At 35.3% G+C, this 13,779-nt stretch overlaps 1 non-coding gene across 1 annotated transcript; it reads left to right on the top strand.

Annotated features, from left to right (window-relative positions):
• The first annotated feature begins 12,735 nt into the window (after window positions 1-12,735).
• Window positions 12,736-12,842, top strand: LOC122678453. The gene has a single exon (XR_006336126.1). It is a non-coding gene; the product is annotated as a U6 spliceosomal RNA (small nuclear RNA).
• Window positions 12,843-13,779: the final 937 nt, after the last annotated feature.

The following is a 13,779-nucleotide window of genomic DNA, read 5'->3' as shown; positions in this document are numbered from 1 at the left end:
TGAAATTTCCTCTTAAAGCTGTACAGATATCTCACATTTAATAGGGATAAATAGAACATTTTATTAGTTCTCCAAACTCAGTGCTACATGTTTCCTAATTAAATAAAAGGCAGCCAATCTATCATTGAAAAATTAGTAGTTATTGATGATTTCTCTTTTAATTTCATTGTAATAAAGGATATCCTGCTGATTCTACCTCCAAAGTATACCTTATTACATCATTTCCAGTGCCTTCTTTCTTTAGGTCATAACCATCCCTCACCTTGGCAAAAGCATCTTAATTATTCTGTTTCATTCTTGAGTTCCCTTTTCTATTCTGTAAGTGCCATGAAAGGTATTTTTGTAAATACTACAGTTTATTACACACTGCCACAACCTTACTTTATCATACCAAGTATACTTCCCACCGGAGAAGGCAAGAGCACCCACTCCAGTACTCTTGCCTGGAAAATCCCATGGATGAAGGAGCCTGATAGACTGCAGTCCATGGGGTCGCGAAGAGTCAGACACGACTGAGCAACTTCACTTTCACTTTTCACTTTCATGCATTGGAGAAGGAAATGGCAACCCACTCCAGTGTTCTTGCCTGGAGAATCCCAGGGATGGGGGAGCCTGGTGGGCTGCTGTCTATGGGGTCGCACAGAGTCGGACACGACTGAAGCGACTTAGCAGCAGCAGCATATTCCCTACCTCAGGGCCTTTGTATGTGCTGTTCTCTCTACCTGGGATATCTTGGCTCTTTACCTCATTGCTTTCAGGTCTTATTCAGGTTCCTTCTCAGTGAGACTTTCTATATATCTCACCTGAAATAATTGTTCCCCTTGATTTCCTTACTTCTGGAGTTCCTTAAAAGTTCTAGTTGTTTTCAATTCTCTAAGAGTTTGCCTTAAGCTTATGAAGGGCATAATATATCTTTTATTTATTTACTTTGCTTTTTTGTCTCTTATTCCACAGTGTAACTCAATGATGATGAAGATCTTATCTATGTTTCACTATGCTGGAATATTTTCCCCTCACTTTTGATTTGATAGTTTCATCTATTTTAACATTCAGTTTAAATAGAATATATCCTGGGAGAATGTTTTTTGACCACTCCATCTAGAGTCAGTTCAATTTAATGTATTATCTCACTTTCCCATTTTTAAAAACTGTAGTAGCACAACCTACAATCATTTTCCTTGGTTTTATGCCTCCAACGGTTGGTACAATATTTGTCAAATGACTAATTAAATGAATGAAAGAATGAATAAAGTGTAGAATATAAGCCATGACTGAAGATAGGACTAGAGGAAATTTCTTATATTAAGAACTTTGGAAAGTATACATTTTCAAATCCATTTATTGATTTGATTTTTTACATTCATATCATAATTTCTTTTAAAAATCAACCTTACACACAAACATCATGTATTGCAATATTTGGAATAAGTCTCAGAATTAAATTGAGGTTCTAATTCTTATTAGCTATGCAGCCATGGACAAGACACTGAACATTAATTTCTTTATTAATACAGTAGGGATATTTATACCTTCATTATAAGTTTAAATGTAGTAACATTTATTTGATGATTTTGTTTCTGCTATTAATAGTGTAAAAGGAAAGTGCTCACAGAAGTGGGTGAAAGCTCCTTTGAATAAGAAATAAAATACATGTTCACATAGCTCTAAGCACCCTGGGGGTAGATAAGTTACAAAGATTAGGGTTTGCATAATTGGTGTAACTCAGAGTTTGCATTAACCTTATGAAGGGCAGCCATTTTTCATAGGTGTTGAGAATAATGTTAAAGAATACCAAAACCTAAGCCCTAACAATCATGAGAGTTAGCTTGGATTATTAAGCTAATTAAAACACTGGGGCTCTGGAGACATGAATTTTAATACACATTTTGCCACTAACTTATAATATAACCTTAGGCAAGAAAGCAGGTCTCTTTATTCTTTGCTTTCTTCATCTGTGAAGTGAACATTACCTTCCAGAGGTGGTGGTGCCGCATAGCAATGAACTGAGTAGAGAATACTGTAAGAATGGCATCCTCATGGTTACCGTGAAGGAGGGAGATAAAAAGGATGGAACATCGCTAAAAGAAACCCACAGACAGACAGGTTACATCTTATTTGTTCTGTGGGTTTATTGTTCATAGAGGAAATGGAATCATTTTGTTGTTTGCTATTTGGTTTAGCCTCCTAACCCCCTCAAATAGCCTCCAAAAAAAGTAAGTGACAAAACTTTTCAGAATATTCCAACAACCTAAAGATTAGGATAACTTATGGCCAGCAAATGTTTATTAAGATGATATATTTATATAATGTACCTTAAAAAGTGAGGTAAACAAAGGTCCATCTGGTCAAGGCTATGGTTTTTCCAGCGGTCATGTATGGATGTGAGAGTTGGGCTGTGAAGAAACTGAGCGCCGAAAAATTGATGCTTTTGAACTACGGTGTTGGAGAAGACTCTTGACAGTCCCTTGGACTGCAAGGAGATCCAACCAGTCCTTCCTAAAGGAGATCAGTCCTGGGTGTTCATTGGAAGGACTGACACTGAAGCTGAAATTCCAACACTTGGCCACCTCATGCGAAGAGTTGACTCATTGGAAAAGACCCTGATGCTGGGAGGAATTGGGGGCAGGAGGAGAAGGGGACGACAGAGGATGAGATGGCTGGATGGCATCACCGACTCGATGGACATGAGTTTGAGTAAACTCCGGGAATTGGTGATGGACAGGGAGGCCTGGCGTGCTGCGATTCACGGGGTCTCAAAGAGTCGGACATGACTGAGCAACTGAACTGAAGTGAGACAGTTACCTCTTCCAGAGTACTTACATCTATTGTTCCTTAATGAAAGCTCTGATGTCTATGTTACTGTTTACTGACCCACCAAGAAGCATAATTGGGAAGTAAGATTATCACAGTGGATGATGGATGAGTATAGCACTCCTTGTACTAAGTGCTCTACCAGAATACAGAGTGGATGGGTGGCATCAGTGTGTAAAATATGGGCTTGAGTTTAAGATAAATTAGCCTACCTGTAGCACATTGCAATTTTCTATATACAATTAATTTATTTTACATCCCAAATTACTATTTATTAATTTGTGTAGGTTGTTCATTTTATTAAGTGAGTATTTCTGTGTGGTTTATCTGTAAGGTGACTTTTGAATGCTGTTCTTTATTTCATTAGTAATTTTAATAAATTTTATTCTGAAATCTTTCAGCTTCATCTTCAGCATTAAGAAATAACTGAAGTTCAGAAAGTTCTGTTTTCTGTATACTACTTCTAGGAGATTAGGGAAAACCTTTTTTTTTATTTCAACAATGTTAACAAAAATATATTCTTTCTCTTTAAAGAAGCATCTAAATTAATGTATAGTAAGCCCACACTGTGCCAGAAAATCTAGATTGAATATTGTTTACTCAAGAAAAACTTGGCTCAGTGCTTCCACTTCAGGGGACCTGGATTCAATCTCTAATTTGGGAACTATCCTGCAAGCCCTGCAGCTTAAACAACGAAAACCCACACACTCTTAGGAATTCGTTGGTTGTTCATTGATTAGGACTCTTGTGCTCTCACCCTCTCACCATCAAGGGCCCGGTTTTGATCCCTGTTCTGGAACAAAGACCCCACAGTCTATACCACACAGCCAACAAACAACAACAACAACAAAAGAATGGCTCATACCTCTCAAGAAAATGAAATTTCATTTTTCAGTTTTTTCACACTTGGATGGTTTGTGGTAATGCAATCATGGGTACTGGTTTGAGTATGTTTTCTTACATAGTATATGGCCTCCTTTTCAAGTCATATGAATAAAGAAACTGCAAATAGAGGAAAACAATTACAGAACATTGCATGAGGATATTTGGAAGGCATGAACTAATTGAAATGTCTGCCACACTAAATTGTTGCAAAAAAATTCAGAAGTATTGTTTGCTTAAATCTAAGGGACTTCCCAACACTAATATGTGTGTGTGTGTGTGTATACACATATATACATATCAGAAAGAAGTAGATCAGCTGGTTCTACTGAAACAGTTTGTATTTCTGTGTGTTAACCATGAATATAAATTCAGGAAGTAATAAGTGATCACAAATGAATCTTGTTTATTTTCGAGTAAACTGACATTGTTAACATTACAACATGCTTTCTAAAGTCATAATATAAACCAACACTGTTGTGAGTATTTCCTGTGCTTCATCAGAAAAGACAACCTCAAGTACTTATATATCCCCCCAAATGTTTGTTTTACAGTTCTATCTCAGCTCTTAAGACTAATAGGAATTCTGGAGTGAAGGATGAATACATTAAACCTCTTATTAAGGTATTCTGAAAATTGTTGGTTTCATTTACTCTTTCAACAAACTAATCCATAAGTTGATGTCGACTTTATTTGACCTTCATGCAAGTGTTGCACTCTGAGGATAGAATGTGGGATGACTGTCTCTGTAAATGTTTTGTTTGAAAATATAGTCCAATAACATTGATTTACGGTGATGTCTAGTCACAAAACCCTTATGAATACAGCATTCAAAATGAATAGGACAGTGACAGTCCATCATTCTAGGGAAGGGGAACAGCTCAGCAGTATGAATCATAGACGTACATAACAAGTGTCACTTATAACACATTAATATTAAGGGATGTAGTTTACATTTTAGAATTACTCAGTATGCAAACACTGCGTTTCAACTTTGCAGTGCATACTTAGTCAACACAGGGAGCTTTATAGCAAAGATTTTACGCATTACAAAAATAGCCATTGACTTTTAACCCTATATATCTATTGGTAGCAATATTCTCTGGACTAATAATAATAATACTTGTAATAACAATAAAAGTATAATTGATTGCCAAGTAATTTCAGAGACCTCATTAACCTTTTAAGCTAGGGATTTATTATTTTATATGATGGAAAGATTATATTAGCAACATTCAAGGTAGATTCTGACTGAGATTTATGATACCTTACATATTTCTCAAAGGAATAGGAAATACATGTGTAACTATGTACTTATACTAAAGTAAATAACAGAGATTTTGCTGCTAACATCTTCCAGCTTACTGTTTTTCAGTTCCTCTGGAGACTAAAAAAGGATTATTGATAATTGATGAATAGCTCTCTACAATATGCCCCAAGAGTGGACAGAAAAAAAAAAATTACTGATGTTATACAGACATTAGGAGGCAGTTTAAAGCAGCTTTAGTTGAATTGAGCAATAGGGAAACTTAAGAGTTTAACAGCTTTGCTAGCAGGTGTTCCTGTTGTAGTGGTAAAATGCTGCGTGTTTTACTCAATAATGGTGATAATACCATTGAGTTATCCCAAAACTGTTTGTAAAACTCAAGTAATAAAAGCACATTATGGTTTCTCTTAGTCCAGTGTTGCTTTAAACCATGTGCCCCCAAATATGTCAGCTTTGAAAATGTCTCTTAACAGGGGGAAAATGAGAACTTTTAAAATGAAATTTGATGTAACCTTTTCTATTTTATTAGAGCCGCTCTTTGTCAGTGTATTTTTCTCAGCTGTTGAACAGGTCATTAACAATGTAAAAGTGTACTGTCACCTACATTTAAGGTAACTAATTATAATAAAAAAATACTGCATTTCCCCATCAGGCTTTCAGATAATACAGAATCTCCTTTGGTTAAACCTCAGAACCTTTATAGACTTAAAAGCTTCACCTTAGGGCATGTCAAATCAGCTCACATTTTAAAAATGGCATTAGTTATTTAAGCCTGATTATTTTAGTTTGACCATAGAAATTTTTATTTGTTTTGGTTTAGGTTTTATTTTCCATGTAGGAAGTATAATAAAAGGAAAAATTATAAATGCAGATATACAGAGAGGAGAATTTAAAATAAGCAGAAAGACTGACACCAATGCCATAATAATGCTAGTTCTCTCCCTGAGCTCTTGGAGGGTTTTACTTTAGGTTCAGGCACATGAATAGGTTTTCAACCTAAGCTGTTCTTAATTAGAGCAACTTTTGTATGTCCCATCTCAGTGGTCAGCCATCCATTCAACATTTATTCATTTTCCAATGAGGCATCATGCCAGGTACTGAGGCTATACAAATGAAGAGATAGGAACTGACCTCCGGGGACTCAGTGTCCAACAGAAGATAAAAAAAAGGAAAAGAAAAACGCAGACAGGGTTATGAAAGTGCTATGAACAAAGTGATAGGAGGACACAGAGGAGAAAACACAAAACTCATCTGGAGCTTTCAGACAGTGCCTAAGGATGGCACTTACATAAAATTAGTAAATGGTCCCTGGGGACTGAGGGCATGCACACCAGAGTTTGAAGGACAGCACTTGCTTAAATCATGTTCAGAATTCAGTATACATAGTGATGTCCATTTTCTACTGTAAATGTATAGGTACAGTTGTATATCTTTTGAATCTCATCTCATGAATGTATCAACTGACTTGAGGTCAAGTTTATGAATACATACATTGACTAATAAAGTGTTATAAACAAGAATGAGATTAGTGATAACGGTGTGTTAGAGGAAAATGGTTGAATCTTCTACAGCTATTTCGATAATCAATGAATATTTTAACATAGCTTGGAAATAATATATTAAGATATGAACTTAAAAATAATTCTACTATAAGTTTAGCCATTATATATTCAAATTTACTGAAAGTCTTTTTATTGCCTGATTTGACCTCAAACAGGAATCACTTCTCTCAGCAGCCATGAAAGACTAGAATAAAAATCTGTTTAAATCCTGGTAAAATATTTTGTGCTTCCCTGGTGGCTCAGACAATAAAGAATCTGCCTACAGTGCAGGAGACCTGGGTTTGACCCTTAGGTTGGGAAAATCCCCTAGAGGTGGAAAGAGCAACCCATTCTAATATTCTTGCCTGGAGAATTCCATGGACCAAGGAGTGGTAAGCTACAGTTCATGAAGCATGTAATGGCATACATAGAAATAATTAAAATGCAACCAATTCTCAAAACACAACATAGAATTTTAAAAATTACTTGATGCATTATTGACGAATGTAAAAAACATTCAATATGGAAATACCAATATTTATTGATTTGTACTATTACTACTCTTACTAATTTAACTACTACTTCTCTAGTGGCTCATATGGAAAAGAAAAATGGCAACCCACTCCAGTATTCTTGCCTAGAGAATCCCATGAACAGAGGAACCTGGTGGACTGCTGTCCTTAGGGTCGCACAGAGTTGGACACAACTGAAGTAACTTAACATGCATGCATGCGTTGGAGAAGGAAATAGCAACCCACTCCAATATTCTTGCTTGGAAAATCCCAGGGAAAGAGGCGCCTGGTGGGCTGCCATCTGTGGGGTTGCACAGAGTCAGACACGACTGAAGTGACTTAGCAGCAGCAGCAGTGTCTCAGATGTTAGAGAATCTGCCTGCAATGCAGGAGACCTGGGTCAATCCCTGGGTCAGGAAGAACCCCTGTAGAAGGAAATGGCAATCCACTCTAGTATTCGTGCCTAGAAAATTGCATGGACAGAGGAGCCTGGTGGACTATAGTCCATGGGGTTACAAGAGTCGGACACGTGATTAAACCACTATATAACTACTGTTACTACTATAACTACTGCTAAAATCTCAGCTTTCATCATGTGTCACTCACTCTAATTGCTTTATAGAGATTATATCATTTGACAAATAAAACCCCACTGTGTTAATTATTTTATTTTTCTGATCTAACAGATGAGAAAAATGAGACTCAGAGAGGTGAACTTACTCATTCAATGTAATAAAATTAGTAAGTAGAGCAATCAATATAAAAACCCAACCCAACTCTCCGTGACTCAGAGGTTGCAACTGAAACCTCAATGCCATGATGTTTTATTATGCTAATATTTAATACATATAGGGATGGAATTTTCCAACTTTATGTATTGCAGTACCAAATTACGTAGATACTGGGGCCACAGTCATGAACTTAGCAACAAACCCCTACATTTTATGATTTTAGAGTCATATTATTAATCCTTGAACCATGCTACCTTTTAATGAAAGCCCTATAAAACTTTGTATAGCTATTCACTAAATATTCTATACTTAATATATCCCAGGGCTAGATTCTGCTTTGATTAAATGAAATCAAGTACAGTCATGTTGATTTGAGCTAATTATTAAATTAGAAAGTCATTATGTAAATAATTATCATGTTTATTCAGCCATTTAATGGTATGATTTTGAAGGCCAAAAATGCAGCATAGTCTATGTTCAGTCAGTTCAGTTCAGTCACTAAGTCGTGTCCGACTCTTTGCGACCCCATGAATCGCAGCACGCCAGGCCTCCCTGTCCATCATCAATTCCCGGAGTTTACTCAAACTCATGCCCATCGAGTCGGTGATGCCATCCAGCCATCTCATCCTCTGTCGTCCCCTTCTCCTCCTGCCCCCAATCCCTCCCAGCATCAGGGTCTTTTCCAATGAGTCAACTCTTCTCATGAGGTGGCCAAAGTACTGAAGTTTCAGCTTCAGCATCAGTCCTTCCAATGGACACCCAGGACTGATCTCCTTTAGGATGGACTGGTTGGATCTTCTTATAGTCCAAGGGACTCTCAAGAGTTTTCTCCAACACCACAGTTCAAAAGCATCAATTTTTCGGCACTCAGCTTTCTTCACAGTTCAACTCTCACATCCATACATGACCACTGGAAAAACCATAGCCTTGACTAGACAGACCTTTGTTGGCAAATAATGTCTCTGGTTTTTAATATGCTATCCAGTTTGGTCATAACTTTCCTTCCAAGGAACAAGTATCTTCTAATTTCATGGCTGCAGTCACCATCTGCAGTGATTTTGGAGCCCAATATAAAGTCTGACACTGTTTCCACTGTCTCCCCATCTATTTCCCATGAGGTGATGGGACCAGAAGCCATGATCTTGGTTTCCTGAATGTTGAGCTTTAAGCCAACTTTTTCACTCTCCTCTTTCACTTTCATCAAGAGGCTTTTTAGTCCTCTTCACTTTCTGCCATAAGGGTGGTGTCATCTGCATATCTGAGGTTATTGATATTTCTCCCGGCAATCTTGATTACAGCTTGTGCTTCTTCCAGCCCAGTGTTTATCATGATGTACTCTGCATATAAGTTAAATAAGCAGGGTGACAATATACAGCCTTGACATACTCCTTTTCCTATTTGGAACCAGTCTGTTCCATGTCCAGTTCTAACTGTTGCTTCCTGACCTTCATACAGGTTTCTCAAGAGGCAGGTCAGGTGGTCTGGTATTCCCATCTCCTTCAGAATTTTCCACAGTTTATTGTGATCCACACAGTCGAAGGCTTTGGCATAGTCAATACAGCAGAAATAGATGTTTTTCTGGAACTCTCTTGCTTTTTCAGTGATCCAGAGGATATTGGCAATTTGATCTCTGGTTCCTCTGCCTTTCCTAAAACCAGCTTGAACATCTGGAAGTTCTCGGTTCACGTATTGCTGAAGCCTGGCTTGGAGAAATTATAACTGAAAATGAGTATAGTAATATGAAAAAAAGATACACATTCTGTGATTTATTATATATAAAATAAACATTAAAAGACTATATGGAGAAAGTCACCAAAATTAGTACAATAATAGTGAAATTATGGGTGATTTATTAAAATGTGAGTTTTTTTGATAAAGTTTTAAAACTTAAAAATGTATGGATAAATATTCAAATAAAAGTCAAAGCATAATAGAAATTTGATTTCAGCTATTAAAACTGATTTTCTCCTTCTGACAGTGTATAAAATATTTGTCAAGTTTTTGCAAATATTTTTATAACTTAGACATAAATTTATGTAAAGAGCCCTTAATTCTGTAAGGTCAATTCTTCAGCTTTGGGTTTCTAAAATCTTGCATGTTTTATTTTGTATTTTTAAAGTAATATTTTTAGAAAGAATTATTATTAATGTTGTCTTTCCAAGGTTTCTTTGAACCACTATTTAATCTATAAAACATTGTTTAATCTAAGCTAATATATATTAATAAACACTCATATATATACATATATATATGTATATATATATACATTTGTATATATGTGTAGTATATGTGACTCAGGGTATATATGATAATCTTTATTTACATTTAAAATAATCTGAACTATCATTTGATATTTCTTCAAATATTTTATTTAGTATTATTTACTAATTATACAATACCTGCTCCTGCATATTTTTCAACAACTCAGTTATAGTACATATATTTGATGGTGAAGTGAGACGTCTTGACAAAAACATCAGCAACTTCATGGAATCAGTAGAGGAAAAATGGAAATCCATATACGTTCTGAATAGGATATTAAATTTTACAATACTTTGCTCTCAAGTAAAACATTCTGTAAAGAAGTGGCAAGTAGCAAAAAGTAATATTGAATATAAACTAAAATTGTTCTATTATTAGTTCTTTACACTGCTTATCCAACTACAGAGTTTTTATGGCTTTAAATCAAGCTGAAATTTCATTCCTTATGGTTAGGAGCTTACTCAACTCTTGTTCTCATATCCTTTTCATTTTTATTTATTTATAATAATTGGTCTGCTTCTCATATCCTTTTTAAATCTCATTCTAGCCACTACCAAGATAGTCTTGAAAAGACTATTAATATGTCAATTTACCTCCCATATATTTAACCATAGTTAATATAACATCCTTTGAAAATAAAGAAGAAATTAGTTAAGATTATGGTGTTTCTTTCACTAGTATTCATTATAAAGCAAGTAGCTTAAATATGATATATATATCATAAATATGGTATAGTCTATGTATCATATCCTACACTAAAAATTTCAACTCTGAATCTGCTACTCATTTTAAAGAAAACAAGATCATGTTATCTTGAATTCTCTCCGTTTCCAAACTTTTGAAGTTAGCTCTCTTTCAAGTCATTTTTTACACCTGGTTAGCCTGTATTAAACATCCACAGGAGAGTACATGGCTCCTTGAAGACACATCTACTGTCTACTTCAATGGAACATTCATTCACAGTCTTCAGCAGAAACAAAGACTAGGTGTATCATAAATACTCATTGACAACTGATCATTTTCTATTAAAAATGTCTCAAAATATTGAAACAGAAGCTGAGATTTTATGAGTATCTAAAAATCTTAAAATCTGTTGATAGTATACAGAGATCTATTTGCCTTCTACAAGTAATAGCAGTAAATATTTCTGAGGATGTTCAAAGTTATATTAAGTATTTTGTTTATTCTATAATTTGATTTGGGAGTCTGATCAACCTGGCCTCCTCTGTGGAGGATTGGGAAAATGGTTGTTTCAGTAATAAGGAAAAAGATCTTAGGAGAATTTTGAAGGTCATAGCTTCTAGATCTCTGACAAACACAGATTAGTGAAAGTGAAATTTCAAACTCCACCACCTCGGGAACAATTAGAAATAAATGCAGGAGCTGAGGGTAAAAGATAACATGAACATTAATATAGCATTTATCTTCCTATTCCCCTATTTTCTTCTCCTTGTATCTAATCCATAGTTTGGTATCATGTAGTGTCAGCTATAATCTTTATTCTGAATAAATGCAATCTCAAGGATTTATAAAATAAAAGTAATCATGTCTTCAGGAAATCTATTTTCCAGAATAGTTGATCAGTAAGACATATAGGAAGAGACTAAGTGGAGAATTTAAGTGATTATGCAGATTATCTTAAGTGGAAAGGGGGTGGAGAACTGTGGTAGGATTAAGGACTAAGAGGCCTCGAATGTCCAATGAGGCTGTTAATGTTTTTTCCAAATTTTCCAGTTAAATTCTAAAATCTACATTGAATGTGCAGGTACCACCAAAATGCCACTTTGGTTTGAGTTGTTTCCTTTTTTAAAATGGAAAACAGTTTACCTAATTTCACTGTTACTCATTTGCAAAGTGTAAGACCACTGTTAACCAGGAAATTATCTATAATAAAATATTAGATCGTATTTATAGTTTCCAAATAATTGACAATGTTAAAATGAATATTGATGAAAATGTGGAAAAAACACTATAAATTCCTGTGGCAGATAATTTTATTGTAAATTATCTTTCAGTTCTATCTATGCAAATCTATACTTGATATTGTAGACTTACAATATATTATGCTTATCTCCACACTTTTGTTTTAAAACATATTTCCATGATTTTTATTATTGTGATAATGATTTTTAATGGTTTAAAATTTTCTGTCCTACACAGAATAAATGTTACACAAAATAAAATGCTGAACTTAAAGAACTAAACACTAAAAGGCAATTATTTTTACAGTATGTTGATACAACATGAGTACACCACCAAGCCTCTTACTTTATATATATTAAAGAATCACTGAATATTTTCTGATGTTCATAATGGTATCAAACTTTGAAAGCCAGTATGTGCGTACATGTAGACATGTGCTTGCATATCTCTATTACAGGTGGATACACAAAAAGTATTTCTGCAGCAATAACATTGAATATGAAACTAAAAACCATTGGTATACATCAGACATGTACATATTCTATTATATTAATGGACTTGGCTCAAGTGTCAATGCTAAATTGTACATTAGGTTATCTCTTTATGCCTCACTTTGTCATTTGTAAAATGGGAATGTAAATGCCAAGCTCAGTTAAAAAACAATAAAGTCACATGATAAAGCAAAATAACAACAGAGCAAAATATATTCTATGTACATATCAGATTAATCTAAATGCTGATGGTTATTTATTAACAAAAGTAGATAGTATATTACCTGACGAATGTGGCATAAAAAAATCAGTATAGTGCTCGCTTCGGCAGCACATATACTAAAATTGGAACGATACAGAGAAGATTAGCATGGTCCCTGCGCAAGGATGACACGCAAATTCGTGAAGCGTTCCATATTTTAAAAAAATAAAAATAAAAAAAAAAAGAAAAAAAAATCAGTATAGTGTTTATTTGTTTACAACATCTGTGATTCTCTAAGAATATTGATACCAAATTCTAAACCTTGGATTAAACCCAAGAACTACAAATGAAGAAAGTGAAAATAATAGGGATAGTTTTGATATTTGAATAACATATTCTAAAGAGAACAAATTAGCAAAAGAAGCTAATGAAGCACAGGCCATTATATCAATTCAGCTGGCCTCAATGGCAAATAATAGGTCATCAACTCAAATTAACTTAAACTATTAGCACATTTTCACATAATGAGAAAAAAATAGGAATTTTCTTTGATTGGTTAACATACTTGGTCAGAGATATTATCAGGGGTCCATTTTCTTCTCGACTCTGCAGTCTGATATCTTCAGCATGGAAGCAAAGTCCTCAGAATAGCTGTCTGTAACAATGCATGGCAGCTATAGCACTTCTAAGTATAATGTCCCTATATGGCATACCCAGTAAAATCCAAGTTCATCTCCTCCTGTTTCTCAATTCATGAGAAGTGTGTGTGTGTGTATTCTGTGCTTAGTTGCTCAGTCATGTCCGACTCTGCAACCCCATGGACTGTAGCCTGCCAGGCTCCTCTGTCCATGGAGATTCTCCAGGAAAGAATACTGGAATGGGTTGCCATGCCCCTCTGCAGGGGATCTCCCAACCAAGAGATCAAACCCAGGTCTCCTGCATTGTGGGTGGATTCTTTACCGTCTGAGTCAGCAGGGAAGACCATGAGTACTGGAGTGGGTACCCTACCCCTTCTCCAGGAGATCTTCTCAACCCAGGAATCAAAATGGAGTCTCAGCATTGCAGGTGGATTCTTATCCAGCTGAACTAGCAGGGAAGCTGTGTATGTATGGTGATGGTGGTTTAGTTGCGAAGTCGTGTCCAACTCGCTCGAACTG

Source organism: Cervus elaphus, chromosome 20 (genome assembly GCF_910594005.1).
Source record: "Cervus elaphus chromosome 20, mCerEla1.1, whole genome shotgun sequence".
Taxonomy (NCBI): Eukaryota; Metazoa; Chordata; class Mammalia; order Artiodactyla; family Cervidae; genus Cervus; species Cervus elaphus.
This window is presented reverse-complemented; position numbering and strand designations above follow the sequence as displayed.